This window comes from Micropterus salmoides, unplaced genomic scaffold (assembly GCF_014851395.1).
Source record: "Micropterus salmoides isolate LMB-PRFRI ecotype aquatic unplaced genomic scaffold, ASM1485139v1 Ms_hic_scaffold_11, whole genome shotgun sequence".
Lineage (NCBI taxonomy): Eukaryota > Metazoa > Chordata > Actinopteri > Centrarchiformes > Centrarchidae > Micropterus > Micropterus salmoides.
The window spans coordinates 26,400,873-26,406,621 of record NW_024040152.1 but is presented as its reverse complement, the minus strand read 5'-3'; the positions used below and the strand labels follow the sequence as shown (position 1 = coordinate 26,406,621).

Below are 5,749 nucleotides of genomic sequence, written 5' to 3'. Positions count from 1 at the left end.
CAGATGTGGTGGCAAAGAAGGCGGTGCTGGAGGAAAGAGTTCAAATTAATTTACAATATGGGTTACCAGATTACACAGAAATAATAAATAGGTCAGTGAAAGAAATGTGGCAAAAATCATGGGAAAAGGAAAGAAAGGGGAGAACATATTATTCAGTACAAAGAACTGTAGTGCAAGGGAAAATGTGCTTTTAGAGGTCAGAGAAGAGATGCAGTAGTTTTATCTGGAGTCAGATTTGGGCACTGTGGATTGAGGAGTGGGCTGGGTCTGAATGATAAACACCCCGATGGAAAATGTGAATGTGGAGACAAGGAAACACTGAAGCATGTATTAGTTCTTTGTAGAAAATACTCTCCCCAAAGGAGGAAATTGTTTAGAGACCTGGGAGCAACTGGAGAAACTATATTTAGCATACGCACCCTAGTTAACTTAGATAGTTGGAACAAAATGAAGAAACTGATCGAATACCTACATAAAACTGGTTTATACAAAAGGATATAGGCAATTAGCGTTAAGGTGTGAATAGCGAACAGAGGAGGGCAGCAATACGCCACAGATGTGTCTAGTCTGCCGGAAACAAGAAGAAGAAGAAGATTTCAGCCAGCAGCACATATGCAACTTGACTGCTTTTTCTGAGTTAATTTTGGCGGACAAGTTGCTCGTGGTCTTCGTTTTTGGAAGTTGTAAGAGGTAAGGACCTGTTCTTTTTACCCGTACCTGTTTTTTGTAGAATTTGTATATTGAGCATGATTGTATTTTGTGTTTGTGATAGAAGACGTCCTGTATTTTTCGGGTGTATAAGCAGTTAGGTTAACTAGCCCAGGGAGGTGGTTCTTGGACATGTGTTAGCTAGCTAACATTGCTGCATGACCCAGGTTGATCGGGTTTTATCCTGCCGTGCCTGCCAATCCGTGAACTCTTGAACGTTACCCTCTGCTGTCGATAGCAACACTGTTTACAGGCGCTTCAACACCTCAGCCTGTGCTGGTGGTGTGCATAGAGAAGGCTCTGTTTTTACATGTCTGTGTTTAAGCTCTTAAGCTTAGCTCTTGATGGGCTGCTTTTGTAACACAGTTTCTTTGGTTTGGCGAGATTAGTTTTACTCTTGTGTTCCTGTCTATACTTTCAGATATCAGGCTTATTTTACTGGTCATAATAAATGCAAAAGTTACGTTTTTGCATGAGTAAAAAAAGGTAAGGATAATTTTCATTTTTAACAAACAGATATTTTGGACTTGTAACGTTATTTGTCTTGTATTCAGCCAATGGTTTGAAGTGTTTATGAACTTCAATGAGTCACTATTAGCCTAAAGCTGTGCAAGCTATCTGTTATTATAAATGGGGGGAAAAAGGGCATCACAGAGTAGACATGGCTTTCAGGTCAGTGTAATGCTACAAATTACGAAAGTGTGCCTCTTTTTATCTCTGAATTTCCAGAACACATAAGGCTGCTCTTCAACTACCAATAATATGTTGTGCTTGTGGAATATGTTTCTAGGTGTAATTTCTGAGGATTAACTTACTACTGCTCTCCTGTCTCAAAAATCTCCTCAGTGTGTTGAAGAAGAAAGGAGGCTCTGCAGGAAGTAAATGTAAAGGCTCCGTACTTGTATAGCGCCTTTCTAGTCTTTTCAACCACTCAAAGCGCTTTTACAGTACATCTGCATTCATACACATTCATACACTGAGCCTAAGTGCTCAAACGGAAACTAACATTCACACACATTCATACACTGGTGGAACAGCCGCCAGGGGCAAATCAAAGGAAGGAAGGGAACTTCGCATACTTTTGGCCCACAGGTATGTTTTGCAATTGGTAGAAAACATTATAGAATAATAAGTTGATGTTGACTCGTCTCTTCTGACATGTATAGAGAGTAGTAAACAGTCAGAAACAGAAATCGTTTAATCCATGCAACTATACAGCACAGCGTTTCACAGGGACATTTATTACTTTCGCACATCGTGCTTACGCCCAAGCAAAAGTACTTCCTAAACGACACATCGATGAATCTTTGAAATAATCTATAGAAGCTTTGAATACTAAAATCATCGTTAGCTGCAGCCCTACGTATTGGCTTTTTACTCACTAAGGTTTTTACCTGCGGCCTCTCTGCTGGCCATTAAGTTGGCTCTGTGTTTGCGTCTATGTGGAGACACTCATCCCTGACACAGAGAGCAGGGCAGAGGCTTCACCGTGATATGAAAGATGTAGGACACATACCATTAACATCACTGGACATGTGAGAATGTGTAGTATGTGTGTATGTGCAGTTCTTAAGTATTTCTGTATTGTTTTTGTCTCTCTAGCAACTGTTGAAAAGAGGAGGGAGATCATCCTCAGGGCAATTGGTTTCTACCTGATGAAGTCCCAAACATCCTCTTCAAAGAAAACCCGGTTGGTAATTTCAGTAGTTACTACCTGCATTAAACCAAATAACTACAATTGTGGTCAAAAGTCTATATACACTGTAATGAATTGAATTGTGATTTTGCCAGAAATAAAGAAACAAAAAACAGACAGCTTGTTACGTCCCCGTTTTGTCTAGGGGCGGGGACTAACAAAAACAAAAGGATGACCCAAAACTCATGTCAAGTTAACGTATTTATTCCAAGTTAGTAACAAAAAAGGTGAAGGCGATCTCTGCTCACATTAGAGACGATATGGGGTTTGTTATGTAAAGTAAATTAATGAAGATATTCAGCGGAAAATATGCAACACAATACAGAGTCTCTACGGCTCCCGCCGCACTGGTGAGGCACACGTGGAGATCGGCGCTCCTCACCACACTGGCTTCTTGCTGGTCATGAACACCGGGCCGACGGCTGCCTCCGCAGAGTCACCAGACGCACGGCGCGAGTAGTTAAGATCGGCACCCAACAGATCACGTCTCGCTACGGACCACACAATAAACCACACAGTAAGCCACACAGTCTAACGTGAACAACTAAGGAAGAGTGAGCCTGAGAGCACTTCACTGGCTCAGCTTATGTGCCCCACTGATTGCTGCTGATCAGCTCCAGCTGCGGGATTTACGCAGCGCCAGGCTCAGGGCCCAGGTACACACCTGCAGAAAGAACTAACGTTAATGATTTTCGCCCGCACACTGTGCAGCACGGTGGCACATAGCTAGCGTCCTCTCCTCCTTCACAGGACAGCTACGTGACAGGCAGTAGGTGACGGTGAAAATGAGCGGAGCAGAGGAAAATATGTGTTACATTTCAGTCTGGCTGTAAATGTACTGTGTAGGTTACAGTTTGTCCATTAATTAAAGTCTGTCTGTTCTCCAACTGCTGGAAAAGTGAAGGCAGTTAGTGATAGGTAACGTTTCCTCTTCAGACTGCGGTCTGGAAGCTGAGCAGGACGTTTTTTGGCCGTAAGTTCAAATCTGTTTGTTGTCATTCATCCACATATCGAGTACACAATGAACCCAATGCTGTTTCTCAAGGCCCATGGTGCTCAATACAAGATTACCATAATCAACTTACAAGACAAGAACATGTAACTACACTAGTTGAGACATTTACATTTATTCATTTAGCTGACGCTTTTATCCAAAGCGACATACAATTGCTATTTAGATCACAGGTCGCACGCCTCTGGAGCAACGAGGGGTTAAGTGTGTTGCTCAGGGACACGTTGGTGTCACAGATGGGACTTGAACCCGGGTCTCCTGTGCGTCATACCATACGTTCCATCACCACCCCAAAAAAAGGATCAGATATATGAAGGCGGAGTAAACATGATTTGGCTGGAGCATTCTAAAGTGCGTAGTTCAACCAAATCTGACTCTATACTAATAACAGCAGCATCAAGGGGTCAGTAATAACGCTGTAATAATGCAATGCAATGTTAGCTGCATTTATATGAAGTAACATTAAATATCTGTATTTTCAATACTACCTACCGTTTTTTGGTACTGGTATCGTAAAATTTTAAACAGTACCCCCACCTTACCTGACTTAAACCCAATCGAGAACATGTGAACTATTTTGAAGAAACAAGTCTGTTTGTCAAATTTAGCTCAACTGCTCCAAATCTATCAAGAGGAGTGGTCAATCATTCAACCAGAAGCTTGTGGATGGCTACCAAAAGTGTCTAATTGAGGTAAAAATGACAATGGGACTTTTAAACAAATATTAACATTGCTGTATGTATATTTTTAACCCAGTAGATTTGGTCACATTTTCGGAAGATCCATAATAAATTCATAAAAGTACCAAAATTCATGGCGGCCATGACGTGTATGTTCTTTAGAAGTGTGTGTAAACTTTTGACCACAACTGTAATCTTCTTACTTTCTTACGATTTGCAGAAAATCATTTTGTTTTTTGTCTCTTTTGGGAAAACTAATATATACATTCACAATGCATTTTATCAGGAATATCTGCTGTCTAATGCAATCAAAAATGACAACTGCCATACATTCTGGTATTACTGATTTCATAGTGGGTGGTGTACTGGAGTGCATTATATAGAAAAGTTTTCATAATATTGTCTACCCCATTGACACACATGAGGGGGGCAGAATAATAGAAACACTTTTTCAATATCTAAGCTTAGTAAAAGTAAAGATTTATGGCAGAGCTGTTGGGTTGCAGTAGACTGCACGCCCTCCAAATAAAGTGATTGGTGAGGTATATTAAATAATACACAATTGTATCTAATATTTAATTACCCAGCACTACTTCATCTTGTAATTTTTAAACACATAGCACTGTATCATGCTATTTTTATTAAATCATTACATAAAGGACACCTGAAATACAAACGTTACTTTTTAGAATTCTGCAAAATCTGTTTGTGATTTCACAACTTGTTTTTCTACTTTCTTTCTGTCCTATGTAAAGGATCTGATGCTACAGCTGTTCCGAGGGAGCTTGGACAAGTTATCTTTACAGCATCCGTGTTGAGGGAGGTGATGCCACCACTCCTCCAGCTGATGTTGGGATAGTCACCAAGGGTGCTGAAGTTCTGCATGACTTCGCCCCTACACGTGCACTCTTAATAGGTGTAATTATGCACTGAACCTCAGTTATCCTCAGAACCTTAAAGCCTTCTTTGAGGTACTTCACAAGTGATTCTTTCAACTAGATGCTAGCAAACTCTCAACCAAGGGACAGATGCTCAAGAACAAACTCTATGAATGAGCCATTGATTTGGATGCTGAGTGTTCTGTGGAATAGAATTCTAAGCAATGCATCATCAAAATTGTTGACAACTAAACATTATTTTGCAAACCTTTCTACACTTTGTGTACTGTATTATTTTTTTCACCAATTGCACCAAAATGATAAAGTCCATAAAAAAATTAAGTTGAAATTGATTTGTGTGGGACCAGTTGACAAACATTTGAATTGTGTCAATCTAATTTGGAAAAAAAAAATTGAATGAAAACCTAATGTTTTAATTAATTGAACATAAATGTATATTTTACTACTCCAAATAAAATATTGAAAGGTAAGCTTAAATATATTGTTGATCAGAAGTTTTTTATTTTTAGTTGGATCAATTGACATTCATTGTGTTACTCTTATACAAGTTCATTAAATTTTTTTGCTTTTAACTAACCTAAAACAATTTTGTGGAATCTGTTAAAAAATAAATATAATTAAAATCAAAGCTTCAGTTTTTTGAGTGAACCAAGATGGGACAACAAATACACCTTTTATGACCATTTGATTTTGATATATAGCCCAAACATCAGTAAGCTGTGCATCAAGAGAATAGGTCTTTTTAGCCTCAAAT

At 39.3% G+C, this 5,749-nt stretch overlaps 1 long non-coding RNA gene across 1 annotated transcript; it reads left to right on the top strand.

The window, feature by feature from the left end:
- The first annotated feature begins 394 nt into the window (after positions 1 to 394).
- On the top strand, positions 395 to 5,395 carry LOC119896874. The gene is made up of 3 exons (XR_005443304.1): positions 395 to 690; positions 2,311 to 2,398; positions 4,852 to 5,395. It is a non-coding gene; the product is annotated as an uncharacterized LOC119896874 (long non-coding RNA).
- Positions 5,396 to 5,749: the final 354 nt, after the last annotated feature.